Source organism: Myiozetetes cayanensis, unplaced genomic scaffold (assembly GCF_022539395.1).
Source record: "Myiozetetes cayanensis isolate MyiCay16 unplaced genomic scaffold, myiCay2020 scf17, whole genome shotgun sequence".
In the NCBI taxonomy this organism is placed as follows: domain Eukaryota; kingdom Metazoa; phylum Chordata; class Aves; order Passeriformes; family Tyrannidae; genus Myiozetetes; species Myiozetetes cayanensis.
Window position 1 is genome coordinate 16171626 of NW_026087378.1, and position 18531 is coordinate 16190156.

Genomic DNA, 18531 nt, shown 5'->3' on the forward strand with positions numbered 1-18531 from the left:
GAGTGAAAAAAAAAAGCTTTCCGGAAGTGGAAATTCTGTCCCTGGGTGTAGTAGAAACACACCAGCAGGTGGGGACTCCTGCACCATCTGCCAAAGGAATATTCCTATTTCTGAGGACAGGAGGACAGTCCTTGTACAGGGAGGAGTGTTGAAACTGCTTCGTGATGTAGTGAAGAGGAGGCTCAGGAACCTGGCATGTTTGGGTGATGACTCAGGCAAACTCTGAGAAGGAACAGAGTGTAGAAACTACCTTGCTGGGGAAGGCGGGCAGGCTGCTGGCCTGGATGAGTCCAGAGCCCAGAGTGAGGTACATTCTTACATCTCTGGGGCTGCTAAATGAGAGAGAGAGGGGCAGGTTCCTGAGTGTCAGACTGTGTGAAGTAGCTTAAGTGTTATTTATTTTTCTTTCCTTTTTGGCACCTGTTTGTTTGGGACTTTTTTCCTAACCATGCCTACTGTGTGTGGTTTAAGTACATATCAAATATTTTTAAGATAACTGACTTGCATCAAGGTTGATTTTGAAGTAGTTGGGAGAGCTCTGTTGTGATGGCTGTAGTGATGCTTAAAATTGATGCATTTGACTGCTCATGGAGTCCAGGACAATGGCACATCGATTCCCAATATCCAGAAGGCAGCAGGACAGGTGCCCACTCAACCACTCAGGCTGCCTCAGGAGCTCGTACTGTGAGAGCCTGAGAGTTAAAGAGACCTTCTAGTGGTGGGGTAGGGGTGCTCCCTGGCCTGGAGAAAGTCAGGAGGCACCTCTGCAGTCTGTGGGGTGTGGCAGAGGTGTGTGGTTGGCAGTCTTAGGTTTGAGGAGATTTCTGCATGTGCCCAAAGCAGGGAGCAGCAGCACTGAGTTTCTTCTTCTCCTGCCCTGGGGATGATTCTCCTGCATTTGCTTTAGCCACACACATCTCTAATCCTACAAAAATGGGTCACCTTTGTTTTTCCTCTGATCTCACAGGTTCTTTTCTTGCCATGCAAATATTGATCTGGAATCGGTGTAGGCTCAGCTCCCACAGGCCTTGCACAATAATTTAGAAGGAGGGCACTTAAAATTACCATTGTTTTGACTGCCTCATCCTTAATATGCAATGACAGTTCTTCTTAATGAGTGCTATGAGTTATCACTGGCTTTGCATAAATAAGTTTTACCCCATGGAGGAATATCAGTCTATGCCTAGCACCTGAAAAGGGATTTTAAGTTTAAAAGCTGTATCCAGATCTCTATATTTAGCGCTTCCTGTTTCAGAGATACCGAGCTTGCAAATCCCACTGCTTCTATTCTATATAAATCCAACTTCAGGTATTTGCATTTTAAATTTGGTTGGACTTATGCAAAAGGCTCTGCACACTGTGAGACAGCTTGCTTTGGAGGCAGAAAAGTAGAAATGCCTCCCACTGAAACCAGCAGTTCAATGCATGTTCTGCAAAACGTGTGAGAGATGATCACATCTCCCAGGGCTGATTTCCCACTGTGACTAATGCCCCATCCCAGCCCCCTCGCCCATCCTGCCAGGGCATTACACTGTAATTCAAGCACAGGGCTGTACCTGTGGATAGGGATGCCAAGAGCACTCAGCAGCCTGTGATTCAGTCCAGCAGATTAAGATAATGCATTCTACCCATAAAGAAAATTATGCTTTTAGTCTACTACTAACCTTTTCCTTTCTGAAAGGGAGGAAATTACCTGCACAGTGTGGTCCTCTTCTCCAAGGGCAACAGCTCTGCAGAGATAATAGTGCTGGAGCCTGTTCCCAGCCCATCCAGTCCTTGGGGTCAATGAGCTCAGATAAAACCACTTCACTTTTTGCTCCTGCATGAGCCACAGAGACCTCAGTTTAGCTAAAATGTGCTCACCCATTCTTGATCACACACAGTGATCTTTCTTGCAGCATGGGCTGGTTTCTGTCTCTGAGAGAGGAGAAGCACTTCTAACAATTGCTGGGAAGCAGGGAGTCATTGAGATACTTCCTAATGTCATCATTGGAGCGGAGAGAATCTGCAGAGACCCCCTGCAAAAGGCAGAACCTTTGCATGAAAAGTTACTGATCACTGCAATGGCCTCCTTCTCAGGAGAAACAAATGGATTTATGTGGAGGTGAAGCCCAAGGAGGCCTGAGGGACTTCATAGCCATTGTTTATGGAAATCAGCACCCAAAGAAATCTGTCTTTCTGTCACAAGGCCTTGTGACATGGCTGGACATGGAATGAGAGAAGCAGGGCACCTACTGCCAGCTTCACCACCTGGAATAAGACAGGTGTCTATCTTAAGACAGGCTGTTTCCCAAGTTTGCAGGGACAGCTTTGCTGGAGTAGAAAACACTCCAGTACTGACCTGAAGGTCTAGAGAGGCAGTGTCCCACCAACTCTGGTAGGAACCATAAGATCTATTCTAGTGGTAGGTTTGTCCAATTGTTCTCTTTGCTGAGGATCTTTCAGAGCTGGACAAGGAGAGGACTAGTGGGCTGTGTACCCTGGGGGACAGCCTGTTAAGGAAACTCCCAGTCTGGTCATTCATGAGACCCTCTGGTAGTTACACTCCCAATGCCAGAGACTTTCACTGCTGGGACTGAAGCCCCTCCACAGTGGCAGCTCCAGTGAGTCCACAGGTGCCTTGCTTGACTCCCCACATCCCCCCTCACGTGCATTCAGACAGGTTTCCTCACTGGTTTGAGCCCAGGTTTCCCACAGCAGAGTCTCAGGTGTCTCATTCCACAGGGCAATTTATTAACGGTGCAATAACATCGAAACAGCCCTGAGCTGGTGCCTCCAAGGATGTGCCCCCAACAAAGGAAGCCATGGGCTTTTATTCCCTCACAATCCAAGTATTCACAAGTCTCACTTTTCCTACCAAGTCCTCTGCTCCTGCCCTGTCTCCCAGTGTCCCTCACCTGGCTGTGCCATCAGTCTTCCTGCTGTTTGTTATGCAAAAGGTTGGCAGTTCACGTCTCTTTCTCTCTGGGCTCCAACCCAGAGTTCAGTCTGCATCTCACAACTACATCTTGCAAATGAGCTCTCTGCACCAGATATACTCCTCAACAAGGCCTCTACTCAGGCAGCAAGAGGGCATCCAGTTCCTCCAGGCAGGGACTGTTCCTATCAGCTCTCGGGAGAAATCATGGTTAAAGTGGGCTCAGGTTCACATGAATTACCCTTGAAGGTTGGGTGATAGGGAAAATGTTCTTATTTCACTGCACTAGGGTCTTGTTTCATCATGGAAAACATCCATCCTTGGTGGATGTTTTTCAGCTTCCTGTGAAACCAGCAGGCTTTCATGATCGGAGTAACTTGTGACTTGTGTGCCCAGTGAGCTGTGCTGAGGATCCACTTCCCAAAGGCAGCAGCAACAGATGCAATACCTGCCTTATGAAGAACAAACTCTCGGTACTACAGAGTGAAGTGGCAGAGGAATCAGGGCTGCAGGATGTCAGGTTGGAGCTCAATCCCTGAAATGCTGGGTGGGTGACTTTCCCCTCCAGGATGGCAAGATGGTAGAACAGACGGCTGTTAGCAGCCAATGAGTTTGCAGGCACTGACCCCTGGACAAATACTGAGAGGAACACGGCTGTTAAAATTTTGTTCTCACCAAAATTTCACTGAAGGTCTAGGATGAGGGAGTCAGTACTTTGTGAAAACAATAAAAATATGAAGTTTAATGCAGCCAATTTTATCCTGCAACATCATTTCAAAATGGAAGCTAGAACATGGGAACATTTTATATTTGATTTTATTTTTAAGTTGGAATTAGGTATTGAATTTAGTGCCAATCAGGAATAGATCAGATTGATCCCAAGCTAGTAAAGATCAATTTTTTTTTAATTTGTCTTTTTTTTTCCTCTGTGACTTTTGAAATGTTGGTACTTTTAAGTCTTGGGCGGGGGGAGGGGGGGTGGAGGAGTTTGCCTCCATCCCTGCAGGGAGAGAACAGGTTGAATTTCATGTTTTCCAGCTCATGGGAGTGGTGACTCCTTCCACTCCAGAGTCAGCTTCGGGGGTGGGTTGCTGAAATATGCAGGTAGGATATCCAGGTTACTCCCCTTTATTTTATGCCCTGTCACATTGAGAAGCACGATTCATTTTTGTGAATTGTATTTCCCAAAATAGCAGAGAGGAAGAGAATCTTTTGGCCTCTGATTTGCACGCAGAAGTTGAACTAAGAGTGCTGGAGACCAGCTGTTTGCCCATTCTGCTGCCCAGCTGCCTCTGCCACATCTGTCTGCCTGGTTTGAGCTTTCCTCTCTTTTCCTCCCTGCAGCCATCGCTGGGGTCAGTCCTTGAGAGCTGCCGCTTTGTTTTGTGAAGCCGAAAGTTGTTGTCCCACATTTCTTTGAGCCCATTTGCTTTTACTGATTCCATCTAGCCATCCCCAACAACTGCCTTTTAGGTCAGGTGGTCTGTGCTGAGTTTCCAGCCCTGAGGCCAAGGCTGGCTGGCCTGGGCAGTGCCCCTGTGCCATCAGCTGGGCACCCAGGGGGACGATGCCGTGGGGTCCACAGGGAGAGGGACACCCTGTGCCTTGCACCTGGTCATGAGTGAGGAGCACCAGGATGGCCTTGGTCTCTTTGGTCACTTGAATTGTGTCTACAGTGCCTTGTAAAGTGACCTCACTCACATGGACTGCTGAAAATCAGGGATTGATGCAGCTCCTGCCCAGTAACTCAAGGGAAAAAACGAAACCTCAGAAACTTTTCATTTACTGCAAAGTCTTGAACTCTGAACATCCACGTATCCAAGAGGAGTTTCAACAATTTTTCTCACTTTGATGCTCTATGACAGAACACTTTACAGCTTCTGAGCAGTCCAAGAGTGTGAAATGGGCATGGCCTTTGGGACTGTAGAAAACACAAACTGGAAATTAATTCACTCGAGATAGGTTAGTTCCTGTAACTTCCTCTATAAAAATGCTTCTCTCAGCCTGTTAAGATTATCAGCTGCTGTGTCAACAGCCTGTGATAACACAGGAAATGAAAAAATGGTGGTAAGAAATCTCAGGCTGCTTATTAAGCCTTTTCTAACTGTCACACGAAATCAAGGGAGCAATTCTCCTCTCTCAGAGGAGAATTTTCCAGTTTTCAGAAGCACAAACATCACTGTAGAGTGGGCTGTGCTTGGTGCCTGGGTAAAAGAAAAAGGGGAGGGGGCATGTAATCCGTAGTTTTTCTGGTTTATAATAAATATTATAAAAATACTACAAATAAATATTATAAAGTTAATTTTAATGTAAGTATAGAATATATAATTATATACAATAATATATAATATAAATAGATATTATAAAAATATTTTCTTTTAAAAGCAACATGAAAAGCATCATCACAACAAGCTAGTTTTTGTTTCTTGTGTCTGTGACTGGAGTCTCCTCAGTTGCATATCATCAGAAATTTCTGAGAGAGAATAGACAAAATGTACCTTTAAAATTTGTAACATAAAGTTGTTTGGGTCTCTTGTAAAAGAAATTATTGCCATCTATACTGTGGGAGAAGGACTAGAGTAAAAGAAAAGCTAGTCATAATTCTGGTCTTGCCCCAGCTGTTGTTTGGTACAGCTGAATACCTGAGGGACCTCATCTCCAGAGCTCCCAGATGCACCTTCAAACTGTCATGAAGTGTTTCACACTGTAGTGTTGATATTGATACAGAAATGGTGTTGCAAGCACAGTTTAAATATATGGATTTCACTGGGCTTGTAGGGAATTGCCTTTGGGGTAGTCCCTCCTTCTTCACCCCTGTCCACCTGCTCAACCCAAGGAAGAGGATTTTCCCTGAGGGTAAAGAAAGGGTGAAAAAAATAATGTTTCCAGGGACTGCAGTCTGCAATCACTTATGTCTCTACTGTTTCTAAATTATTGGCTGATAACAGAAGAAATTGTTGGTTTAGTTGAATAAAAGCAATATTAAGGACAGCCTTTAAAACCATAAATCTGGGAGCTGTATGGTTTTGTTTGGAATAGGCTGAGTTACAGATGAGGAGTCTGCAAAATATTTTGCCCTAACAGTCACAAGGGGTGTAGCTCATGCAATTTAACTACTCACTTTTAGGAAGATCTTGCTTTCACTTTGTTTTCTATTGTCCATCATTGCAGCATCTCCAGACCTTTCTCAAATCAGTAATTAGGGATGTGCTTAGATCTCATCAGCTGGAAGCTGAAGTGAGTATTCAGAATAAAGACAGGAATACCCATTTGTCTGAACGCTTTCCTGACTGGGTTTAACCACACGGAATAAAACCCATCCTGTAGTGTTTGCAGCATTTCTCTTTGTTGTAGAGGACTGTCAGTAATGCTGAGATGAAGTGTGTGTTCATCACATCAGCTGTGCCTGTTAAAATGGGTGGTGCCTGCACTCCAGGGTAGCTTTTTTTTCCCCTCATTCCTGCTCTCCAGAGTGCTCTCAAAGTTAAAGATGTTTAGTTCATTGGCTGGGTTAGTGGTCAGAGGTGAATGACACAATTTTTCCAATTTTCTGTAAGCTGTGAGTAGTTAATTCCAAAGCAGTCAGGTATGGAAGGAGCTGCTTTGCTGCTCTTGCATAAAAGCTAGAATTTGTGGGGGTGATCCTTGCTGCCTTACTCAGAGCTTACAACAGGTAGCTAGAGGGTATCTGGGGGCCCTGGATCAATAATTTGTTCAGTAACTACCATCAAGGAGGACTTCATGGGGTAGCTGTAAGGTTGCCTGTGGATCCCTGTGTCCCTAGTGTATCACAAGGTTCCCTGAGATGGACTATATGGCTGATATCTGCTTCTTTCTTATGTCAGAGCAGCTGGCACCGGGCCAGCTTGTGGCAATGGCCAAGTGCAGTTTGCATTTACATGTGCAGGGTGCTAAAATATCAAATTACTCTGTGTATCTATATCTATCTAAGGTAGCAATTTTAAATCCTTATAAATCTTATATATCCTCATCAATCTTCTGCTCTCCCAAAAGGAGAGAAGAATGTCCTGTAGGATACTCCTTAGGAAGGGACCAATGGATATTTTCAACTGTCCTGACTTGGATGTCATTCTAGTGCTGTGTTAGACAAAACAGGTCGTAGAGCCATGAAGGGACCTTGGCAGTGCTGCCAGCTGCTGGCACAAAGGGCCTCTTGGAATATTTCTCTTCTTCCTACATCCTCCATTTTCAAGAGCTATCCTTTTATCTCTTGGCAACCTGACCCAGTACACATCCACATCAACCAACACTTGCTACATGTCAGTGCACTCTCCACTGTGCCCCTCTTTTACCCAGGTCCTTTCTCCTCCATGACCGCTACCCTTCCATACTCAGGGGCTCTGACTTAAATCCTCCTTCTGCCAGGGATCAGCTTGGTGCAGGAAGTGTCCTGTGGCTGGGACAGGCACTGGGAGGTTCTTATCCCCTCTCAGCAACCCACTGCCTGTTGTTACTTTTAAGGGTAGAAATTCAATAATGCAAATAGGATGGAAGGCTTACAACTATATTTGCATGTTTTAACAGGCATTGACTTCATTTGAGTGAAAGTTACAAATGCTTTGACTTTGTGCAAGGTTGTGGTTGGAAACAAGCTTTAAAGGATTCTCTTGGCTAGAGCTGTCATCTCCCCAGGCCACAGGACATCAACCTTGACTGCTCCAGCTTGATGGCACCTAGAGCTGTGTGGGGCTGAACTCTCTGCCTTTCAGCGCTTTCCTGTCATTATCTGCATTGCACTGACTGGGGAAATAAACAAAACAAAACAGACCCAAAGAGAGCTCTTGGGTGCTCCCACCTGCTGCTTCCTTGGCTCTGGCTTCTACCTATTGTGACTATGCCAAACCCACTGTTGCCTGGCCCTGAGCAGGAGCAAAGCACCCTCCCAGTGAGGCCCCGTGGGGCACAGACACCCCGTGTCACCCCTGCCCCTGCAGGTGTCACCTGGGCTGGGCTGGGTGAACAGGCTGTCCCTGTCCCTGGGTGAGCAGGCTGTCCCTGCCCCTGGTCTGGGAGGTGCAGAGGTGCTGCTCTGCTCAGTGTGTGTGCTGGAAGCCCATCTCATGCTTCTCTGCTCTCCTCCACCAAGGCATAACTGCTGGGGTGTGTGTATTTACAATTGGGCACAAGTGTGAGTTTCTATAGGAAGAAAGACAAAGTTTTTCAAGAGTTGTACATACAAAGACCCACGTTTATTTGTGCAGTGACATAATGTTTAATGTAGGGTTGTCCAAACAGTCCCTTTGAAATTTTGAGTGTCCACGTGAAAAGTCAAAACAAGCACAAATTGGGGTCTTTCATGCACCAGGAAAGGAGGAGAATTCCTCATATAGGAATGCAGTTATCACTACTTTTTCCTTTCTTCCTGCAATTCTCATTCCCTGCATTTCTGTGCTGCCAGGGCACCGTGTGCAGGACTCCTGTCTTTGTGTGTGGCACAGTGACAGCAGGTGGCAGCAGGATCCCGCTGGCTCCCGGCATTAAACCATCCACAAGGTACATGCTGGGACCCTCAGCAGACTAAGAGAGGGGCAGGTGAAAAGGTGAGAGCTGCAATGGCGAGTTTCTGTTTCAAAGCTCACTGTGCCCGCCGTCGCATTTGGACACCGGGAATCTGACGGGTGTTTCCTCTGCATCTGCACTGACCAGCAGTGCTGGACACCCACCAGCCCGGTGCTGTCACAGCAGGGTGGAAATGCAGTTTGGAGAGAACGGCATTTCCAAATGCAGGCTGTCTGTGTCTCTTGCTTTTGCCTCCTGGCAGCGGTACCAGTTCCACTAGGTGGGGATAAGAGCCTTTTTAGGTTTATATTAGATATTCCTTCCCATTTATTTTACTTATTCTGGTGGGGCCCTCCAGCAGTGTTTGCTGCAGCCGATGTGGGCTGGGATATCTGTTGGTTGGAGTGTCCAGTGGTGCCCCTGTCACAGCTCTGCCCCCAGGAACCTGCCAGACAAACCACGACCCAACAGGCATTTTCCAGTCACCTTTTGAAGGCAGAGCCTGCAACACCAGTGTGGTGGCAAACCCTTAAAGTGGACTGTAGTGGACTGACCATGGCTGGACGCCAGGTACCCACCCAAGGTGCTCTAACACTGCCCTCTGCATCTGGACAGAGGAGAGAAAATGCAACCAACAGTTCCTGAGTTAAGGACGGAGAGAGAAGCCACCCCTGCTACCAAAACTTGGCCATGCCAACCCAAAGCATGGATTAACTTAACTCAATCGATGGGAGGGCAAAAGAACAGATAAATTTATCTGTCACCTTTCATCCATCCCTGAGCTGACTGGCTCAGTTACAGCTCTCAAGACAGGGCTGTGCTGTCCTCACCTCATCATGGGTGGAGCACTGAGATGGTAGTTTTGGTAAGTTAGAGTGGCCCAAACCATGTCAGAAGTGTGTGGCCAGTCAGTGCTGGTCAGTGCTTCCTCACACTGGGGGAGCTCAGCCCAGCAGCAAAGGAGAAGTTTCCTTCCAGCTGCTCCTGTCCTACTGCAGATGCTCACACCTCAGGAACATGGAGCTCCTGTGTTGTAGTGTGTGGCATTTGCAGCTGGATTTGGCAGCTCTGAGAGACTGATTTTTTAGGACACTTCTGATAGCATACAAATATATTTTTATTGGCTGAGAATATAGAAACTAAGGTGTTTTAATCTGAAGTCCTTCGATATCTCATTAACTAAATGGTAAGAAAGTTTTGTATCACGTTAGGGAAGCATTTCCAATGCTTTCTGAGTTATGAATTCTGAATCATCTCTAGATACATTTCATTTTTCATAACAGCTGAGCCAGATGTCCTTTTCATAATCACAGAATCATAGAATGGCTTGAGTTGGTAGAGACCCTAAGGATCATCTTGTTCCAACCCCCTGCCATGGGCAGGAACACCTTCCACTATCCCAGGTTGCTCCAAGCCCCATCCAACCTGGCCTTGGACACTTCCAGGGATGGGGCAGCCACAGCTTCTCTGGGCAACCTGTGCCAGGGCCTCACTACCTTCACAGTGAAGAATTTCTTCCTAATATCTAACCCTGCCCTCTGTCAGTGTGAAGCCATTCCCCTCTGGTCCTGTCACTACAAGCTTTCGTAGCCTCTCTCCATCTTTCTTGTTGACTCCTTCAGATCCTGAAAGGCCTCAATTAGGTTACCCTGAAGCTTCCGTTCTCCAGGTTGAACAATCCAAATTCCTTCAGCCTTTCCTCACAGCAGAGCTGCTCCTTCCCTCTGATCATCTTGGTGGCATCCTCTGGACTTGCTCCACAGGTTGATGTCCTTCCTGTGCTGGGGAACCCACAGAGGGAGGCATATTCAGAATTTAATGTCCATCTGGTCAAAAGATTGTTCCATCTTCCATCCTCCTACTGGGGCATAGTTATTGCTCAGTGTTTGTCTGGACAGCATTGGTAGAGCCTCTGAGAATCAGGTTCTGCAGAGCAGTGAAAGAAGTTATTTATTTTTCATGCTACTGTGTGTATATGTGTGTTTGTCTCCTCTGTAAAGATTCCAGCTCTTATATGGCCTCACACACATGCTGTGAAAGCAGGTGAGAAACTACACAGCAAGAACTTGGGGAAAAGCTCATGGCCCAGGGAGATGCCTCTAAAGTTTTCTTGAGGTTATAATATTTACATTTCCTTTTCAGAAAGGCGTTTAAATTCCTCTTGAATAAGACAATGCTTACACTCTCCTTTTCAGAAAATGGCAGATAATATTTATTTTTTATATTATAAGAAAAATAATCAAAAGACTGTCTTCTCTGTAGTGTCATACTTGTTGGCATCTCAGTAGCATGCTGAATCTTATAATTTCTGTAGAATTTAATGATAGAAAAATACTTTGGAAATGCATAAGGGAATGATGTGAAACAATATGGACAAACTAATGTCAGGTATCATGGTCTTCTGCAGACTGTTCTTTATTAGTAAATTGCTTATCAGTTTATGCCCCCACTGCCCATTAAGTTGTTGCCTTCATCATATCACCTGTAAGTGGGGACCCTGTGTGTGGGATTGTCACCTGTAGTGTGGAGTGGGACAGCCACTGGTGGCATCACTGCCCTGGGGATTGCTGCAGGAACATCCTGTGCTGTGGGGTCTCAGTCCCTTTGGTGCACTGGGCAGCCAGTGGGGTTAGAAATCTGTGAATATTGTAAATATCAAGGTGGTATATTTGAGTTGGAATGGCAGCCTGCCACCTAGTGTGAGAGAGGCTCTTGTGATGCTTATTAAACCACCATCAAGGAATTTACTGTGCTTTGGCAAATGGAAAAGATGTGTCATTCAAATGTTTTTCACCCAAATCTCATTCTGCAAAGAAAACTGCTGGGAGACTGATGTGAGCACGTTGCTTTAAAAGCTCACCTGACTTCACTCAATAGTTTGAGGTCCAAGTATTTGCTTCCATGGTAGAAACAGAAGTTCTCTCTGTGGCTGTTGGCTTTTGATTTTTCTTCTATCTCAAAGCTCAATGGAAAGTGTACAAACCCCATCTTTCTCCATATGCTCAGCCTTGCACTCAGTCATGCTGTTTGAAACAAAGCAGAAATACTCTGTTGCACTGCAAAGCAGCAGGGAAACCTGGGGACAAGACTCAGTGAGCACACAAAACAGTATTTTGTAATATGAAGAAATGCAACAGATATGTTTTGCCCTTTGTCAGTGCAACCTTTTGTAATTAAATTATTAGGATGAAAAAAATCACTCTTAATTACTTAAGGACTAGAAAAAAAAAAAGAACTGTTAAATAAATAATTTGAGAGATTTTTTTTTTAAGTTTGAAGTTGTAACCCCAAATTTGTATGTTGTTTTCTTGCAGGTAAGTCTGGATTGGTCTGTCTGAACTGTGCAGTTTGGAAATGTAAGTGAGCAAAGTAAGCCTTCTTCAAGCTGTCTCAGCCTGTTAACAAGGTCAGAGTGTTGTCTTTATTTTTGAGCTCTAATACTTTAAGTTAAAATCAAAATGGAATGGATAGTGTGATTACAGAATGCTATGGCTGTGCAGACACAATGGGATCTTTATGTCAGCTCTGAATGTTAACAGAACAAGTGCATGCACTGGGGACTGTTACACAGGCTGATGTTTCTCTGGTCCATCCTTAAACCAAGACTGGGTGGGGACAATATGAAATATTCATGTTATTGTCGTTGTAAAGGCTAATACAGCCTTTATACTATTTTTCATTGGTCATTTAAATGGGTTCTCTAGTTATGAGAGATTGCCAAATACAAAAATTTCAGTGCCTGTTCTTGAGTAGGGCTGAGTTAACAGGTCATACTCTGAAAACCTCACTTGGTGGATTGTTCAGAAATCACTATCTTTTATTAATCACCTGGCAGAAGTCAGTAAAGTGCTGCTGTTGGACTGGCTGCTTTGCTTCCTCCTAACCCACGCTCTGTCACACTCCTGCAAGAAGTAAATCTCTTTCTTTTGCAACATTCCCAGCATTGGAATGAGCAGGTTCCATTGAGACAGTGTCATCTTTATTGTTTCAGAGTTGAAAATTATTTCCTTTCAACATTTCTTCCTCCTTTCTCTTCTCCAACTACCTCCAGGAACAATTGTATTCATCTCCTGTCACATCCTAGTGTTGTCTGTGTAAATCAAACTGTGACTTCTTTAGAGGTCTGTGAAAGACTCTGTTGTCCTAATCTATGATTCCCGTGCACGTAGCAGTAACAAAACTCTTTCAGCAACATTTCTGTACACCCATGTTGAAGTATCCCTTGAGATCAGTGCTGTTGTGGTACATATGTTCCCTCAGAGTCATGTGTGCATTTTAAAAATGTTCACTATCCGAACACAAATTTTTTCGTATTTCAGCTAGACATTCTAAAAGCTAGTGACTGTCCTCAAATTAACTGCTAAGTTCTGAACCACTCTAACTTTTATGCATTTGGTTGTTTCATTTCAGTTAGTACTCAGATCAGCCAGCAAAATGTTATATGAATACTAAGAAACTTCATGTGCTTGGCTTTTCCTCCTTTCCTTTTTCCTTTCCCTTTCCTGTTTTCCTTTCTCTTTTCCCTTTCCTCTTTCCATCTCCCCTTCCTTTGACTGATGTTAGGAAGGTTTTTATCAACTGAGAAAAGGAGCCATATGCTCTTTACAGCTGTATCAACACTACCCTTTTGGGGATGAAATACCAAGGAAGTATTTTCCCATGCTAGCAAGTGCCTCCCTTCTGGAGTGAAGCTGAGATTTGAGGTTAGTAAAACATGTTAGTAGATTCACACATGCTGTATTCCTCTCTCTGAATGTATTTATTTTCTCCTGAAAGATCACAATTTCTTTGGTCATGCTCACCCATCTCTCTGGACATCCCAGATGTAGCAGCCTCAATTCACATCCACTTTTGAACACCTTCTTGATACCAGTTTGATATCTCAGCTTGCATCCTGCACTTTCTATAGAATAACTTATTCACCACAGAACCTGAACCACTTTAAGCTTGATCCTTTTGATTCCAACTTTCCATTTTTGGCTTTTGAAGTCGGTTTGGTTTCCAGTTGGCTGAGCAGATTCTTTTCCTCTGTAGGAATTATCAGCCTCTAACACATGCCCTGTACCACTGACCCTGTCATGGCATGGGATACTTCTCGTGTTTTTAAACTCGACCTACTGGCTCATGCCTTAGGTACCCAGCTGTATTCCCCTTCCACGTTCCTGAGATCCCTCTCCAACCTTGGCTTGGGGAGTGCTGCACAAGGAGCTGTTTCCACACTCCTTAAACAATTTATTAATTGCTTCCAAGGGCAGTAAGCATCACTCTGAACCAGGCACACTGCACATTAACAAAGGAATAAATATGCTGTAGTATAAGAAAGCTGTGTGGTGTATTTTAAGGAACTCTGAAACTATTAATGGAAGAAGAGTTGGATGTGAAAACACTATCCATCATGTCTCGTTGGTAGGAAAAGCAGGTTTGCATCTCAGCATTTCTGTTGGAAATGTATGAATGCCTCTTTCAAGGGTTTTTAGATGTGAATAGGGGTATTACCAAATAAAAAAATAAAATCTTAAAAATCAACATCCACTGTAGCTTAAGTTAAAGGGAGTGTTTTGGAAAGAAGCTGCAATTTAAAGAAACGTACGAAAAATAACTTACTGTGGTTCCACTTGAGCCAAAATTAATATTTAGCTCATATGACCCTTCCACTGCCTTCAGGAGTGATGCTGAGCATTTAGGAGAGAAGTTGAAAGGGAATGGTCTGAAAATGCTGTTCTCACATAGCCAGCATCTGTCCTGGTGTATCTCAGAACACAACACTGTGGAAGATTTCTTCAGGCTTTAGGATTTCATTTTTAAAAACTACCTCTTCTGTAAAGCCTCACATAAGGAGCAGTGTGCCTTTGTTGCCCTCGGGCCAATGATCATATACAAAGAAAAATCTTCTGCCTTAAAATAAAATGAATCCTAACCCCCAGCAGAGGAGGATTGGTTTGTGATTTATACCTTCATGTTGATGTCAAAATCCTCCCTGCCATTGTTTTAGCAGAGAAGAGTAACAAGACAGAGCCTGTTGCTCTTGGAAAATGTAGGAAGGAGGGGCTTGTGATTAGACTTTTGACTGGGCAGGTTATTGGGATAGCACTGGTAGAAAAGCAACAAGGAAATTCAGCAGAGAGAAGGGGTGGAGAGCATTTGTACTTTTGAGATGTTTGTAATTTTAGAATGAGAAATTAGTACATTTCTTAAATTTAATATCAAGTCAATATTAATAATATTTATATTTATAATATTTGTAGTATTTACAGGGGGGTGGAAGTAGATTATCTTTAAAATCCTTTCCAGTGCAAACCATTCTATGACTCTGTCATGTTGTGAAAGGCTGGGCTGTGTTTATCCACAAAGAGAATTCTGACTGTGCGAGATCTTTGTGCTGTTCTTGAGGGAATGGACTACAGAATGTAACACATGTGAAAAAGCATTTTTGAACAGTCTTAAATGTATTTGTTTGGGGTGCTGGGATTAGTGGGGGATTTGTGCAGGGGGTACCCTCAGTTTCAGTCTTGCCTCTTAATCAGGCACAGCACAAGGCAAGACATTCCGTGGAGTGTGAAGTGACCTAAAAGGTATTTTTAATGAGTAACCGAGCATGCCAGACACTTGTGCAACAGAAATTGCTAATATCATCGGGAGGGGAAGAAAACAGAAGTTTTAAGATTAAAACTATGTTTATTTTTCTTTAAACCTTGTAGTTCTAAAACCCAAATGGCACTCGTTGTCTCTGATAAAGCAGCATGGTAGTTAAACTATAATTCTGTTTATTGCACTCTTTCCCTTGCCACAGTTCTCCAAGTATCCACGGGCCAGGGAACTGATTGTGCTCATATTCAAGTGTAAAGGTTTCTCTGAGTTTGAAGGAATTGAAGTATGACTTCTGTGTTTAATTGATGGAACTGTTTGCTCATTTATAGCATGGAGGCAGAGTGCCATGCTTTGTTGGTCTGTGAAGTCTCAGACAACAGGTACATTTTTCTATTCCAGATAGACTCATGTATGTACAACACCAGCTTCTTTTGCCTGCTTTCAACTGGCTCCCAGCTGACTTCAGCCCCACAATTCAATTAATTTACATTTTTTCTTCAAAAGCAGAAGGGCCTTAAGAAAGGATGTACTTGTCCTGTCCCATGGCAGTATATTGCATTTTGTGTGTTCCAGTTTCTCATCAGTAACTCGTTTCTTGCTGTAGCAATTTCTCAGTATAATCCAATGTGCAGATATTCATAATTTTTCTCTGTGTAGATCCATGATATTTCATCTCTCCTTGTTTGTTAGAGCCATAAATAGTCTAGCAGGTGAATAAATTGCCACTGTAATGAATTCATCACACCTGTATAGTTTTTCTATGTCTTCTGGATGTCTGTGTCTGTATCTCTCAGAGATGGTTGCCCCAAAGCAACTGTTTTGTGTTGGATTTGATCTGAGCTGAAAAGCATCAGTAAGCCCTATGCATTACCTACATTCTTCAGGAAAGTTTATTTGTTGATAAATCTCCTAAATATCAGCACAATGTATGGAAGTATTGATCTTTGGCTCACAATGTTCAGAAGTACATTTTCACTCTGAGTTTACAGCCTGTTAATAATTTAGTCAGGACCACGGAATGGCACTTGGCCTACCAGAAGGTTATTAGCACCTCTAGAGGGTCGAGGCCAACTAATGCTCTGGGAGGAGAAAGTGGAATTTTCTTTTTAATTAGTTAAGAATTAATCAGTGCATGAGGGAGTGGGGGAGTTAAATGTATCACCAAGAAAAACTGGATGGCATAAAAGCAAAGCTGGAAAAGCAATTCCATCTCCTATATTGATAGTTGTTGGGTTACACAATGGTTGGAAGTTTGCCAGCTCTCTAAAGCCTGTTGAATCTGCTTTTGGAGATGAGAAAATTAAATTTGGTTGTTTCCCTTTCCTGTCACCTTGTCTTTATAAACCCTTCTGTTTCTGTTGTCTACTGTGGAACAATAAATGCTGTTGTTTTTAGAGTGAACATTTCTTTGTCAAGGAGGAATTCGAGGAAATCTGGTAATATTACACAGTTCCCCCTCGTGGGGAGTAGTGAGCCTGAAAACTGGGTACCTCAGTTGTTCTGGGGCTCAACATCCCTTTGGCTTTCTGTGTCTCCTTGCAGGTGTCCTCCCAACCACAGTTCCTCTGTAAAATACCTGTAAAATATGGTGAGTTACCACGTTTGCACAGTTGTCATTCAGTGTTCACAGAGACTGTTGTCAGGCCCACATGTCATCCCCTAGTCTGTATTGGCAAAGCTCAAACAGCCCCTTCAGATTTGCCCTGCTGCAGAGATGGTGTTGGCACACCTTGCATGGAACGAGGCCTTTCCTTTCCCTGGGTTCCTGGTCAGGCACCTGCAGGAGAGCAAGAGTTTCCATGGATGCTTCCATATTTCAAAGCATGTCTAGCACAGCCTGGGACAGGACAAGGAGGAGTGAGTCAGCCCTTTGAAACTGCTCTCAGAGAGCAAATGATGTCAGTGAAATAAACTGTTGGTGCTCTTCATCAGTGAGTGCCAATTTCAGCCAGTATTTCAGGAAATCTTCCTTAACTCAGAGTATTCCAGCAGCAAGATTCTGGGGGTCCAAGTGTAAGCCTTGCCTGCATATGAAAATCATGATCAGACCTGCACTTTCCTCTGGCCCTACTTCATCCCCTTATTTTCAGTTATGCTTTGTAAGCTTCAGCAGCAATTCCTCTCCCTCCTTGATATTGATGCCCTGTAAGTGTAAAGGACAGTTAATACCTTTTCCTGAGCATAATTTTTTAAATTTATCTCTACAAGTCATCTCTAGCAGCCCTGTGAATGCAATCTTGTCATTCCTGCAGATGCACAGGATCAGCTTTTTGGCTTCAGTTTTGCTGAGGAGTGCTCAGAGCCACAATGGTGCAATTACTGTGTGGTAGGTGAGCCCAAGATATGAATTTTGGTGACCTGCTGGGCTGCAGAAGGCACATTTCAGTATCTCCTGCATAGCTGAATTTACAGCTCTAATTTCTGTGAAAAAGAGAAAATAAAAATTCACCACTGAGTTAGTCTGAAACAGTTTTCTTACTCAGCAACTCAGAAAATGGTGTCAGAGAAAGAATGCTTCCACACACAAGACAGACCAGGCAGCTTTCAGCACAGCCTACATGTCAAACAGCATATTGTGTCTCCATTTCTTAAATGCCTTGTCTGGAGCTATGACAGGTATCTGGTAACACAATAGATGGCCTTCAGACACAAGATTTGTCTTTCAAAATGCTGCTTCAAAACCAAAGTAGTGTAATCTTTCCAAAGCTCTCAATGTACATTATCTGACATGATATTGGCTAAAGTTGCTATTTTAGAGAGCAGTGATCAAGTGTAAGATTTGGTTCCTTCAAGAAGAGTTTTGAATTCTCTGATGAGATGGAATCAGTGGGAGCTGCAGGATGTCTGGAAGCTTTGCTTCAGGCCCTGGTTCTGCTGCTCTTAATGGTGACATTGTAGACACAATCTTGGTTCTCATCAAACCTTGGAATGAGGTAAGTTTGCATACCTGCTGTAGACATCCCTCATGAATGGAGGAGACCTTGGAAAGTAACTGGAGAGCTGAGTGAATGTCCTGCCCCTCGTGGCCCCAGGATGTGCACAGCAGGGATGGTGGTGGGGAGTCCCCTCCTGCCATACTGCTAAGCTGCAGTTACCTCACCTGAGGACTGGCAGGGGGAGAAGCTGTCATGTGGTGGGCTGAGCCTGCAGGCTGCTGCTTGCTGCAAGATGGTTTGTCTTCAGGCATAATTCTCATTTTCCCTCTCGATCGTGACTTTGTCTTGATGATTTTTTTCCTCGTTATAATTAGAATTCAGAAAGCAAGGTCAACTGACCTACTACCTCTGCCAGGTACTTTTAAAAATTAATGGCAAAATCTACAGGTCAGGTTGTCCCTGGAAGGAGCATGGGGCAGGGTGGCTGTCGGTCCCAGCCAAGGGCAGGATTTAATCCTGTCCATTTTCTAAAACAAGGTCAGGAAGGTGAGAGCTTCACTTAAGGTTAAAATTGATCTTGATTTTCTGGCAAGCCTATATGCTGTGCTGAGATAGGTGGTTAGTTTTTTT

The 18531-nt window shown here is 44.0% G+C and overlaps 1 protein-coding gene across 4 annotated transcripts in view; it reads left to right on the forward strand.

The window, feature by feature from the left end:
- The window catches only part of KCNIP1 (potassium voltage-gated channel interacting protein 1), a 338293-nt gene that overhangs the window by 213774 nt on the left and 105988 nt on the right, over positions 1-18531 (forward strand). Inside the window, exon 2 of one of the 4 annotated variants that reach the window (XM_050312574.1) lies at positions 16568-16613. The exons of the other annotated variants lie outside the window; for them this stretch is intronic. The gene's annotated coding sequence lies outside the window, so the exon portion shown is untranslated. The remainder of the gene's footprint in view (positions 1-16567; positions 16614-18531) is intronic. 4 annotated transcript variants of the gene reach the window in all.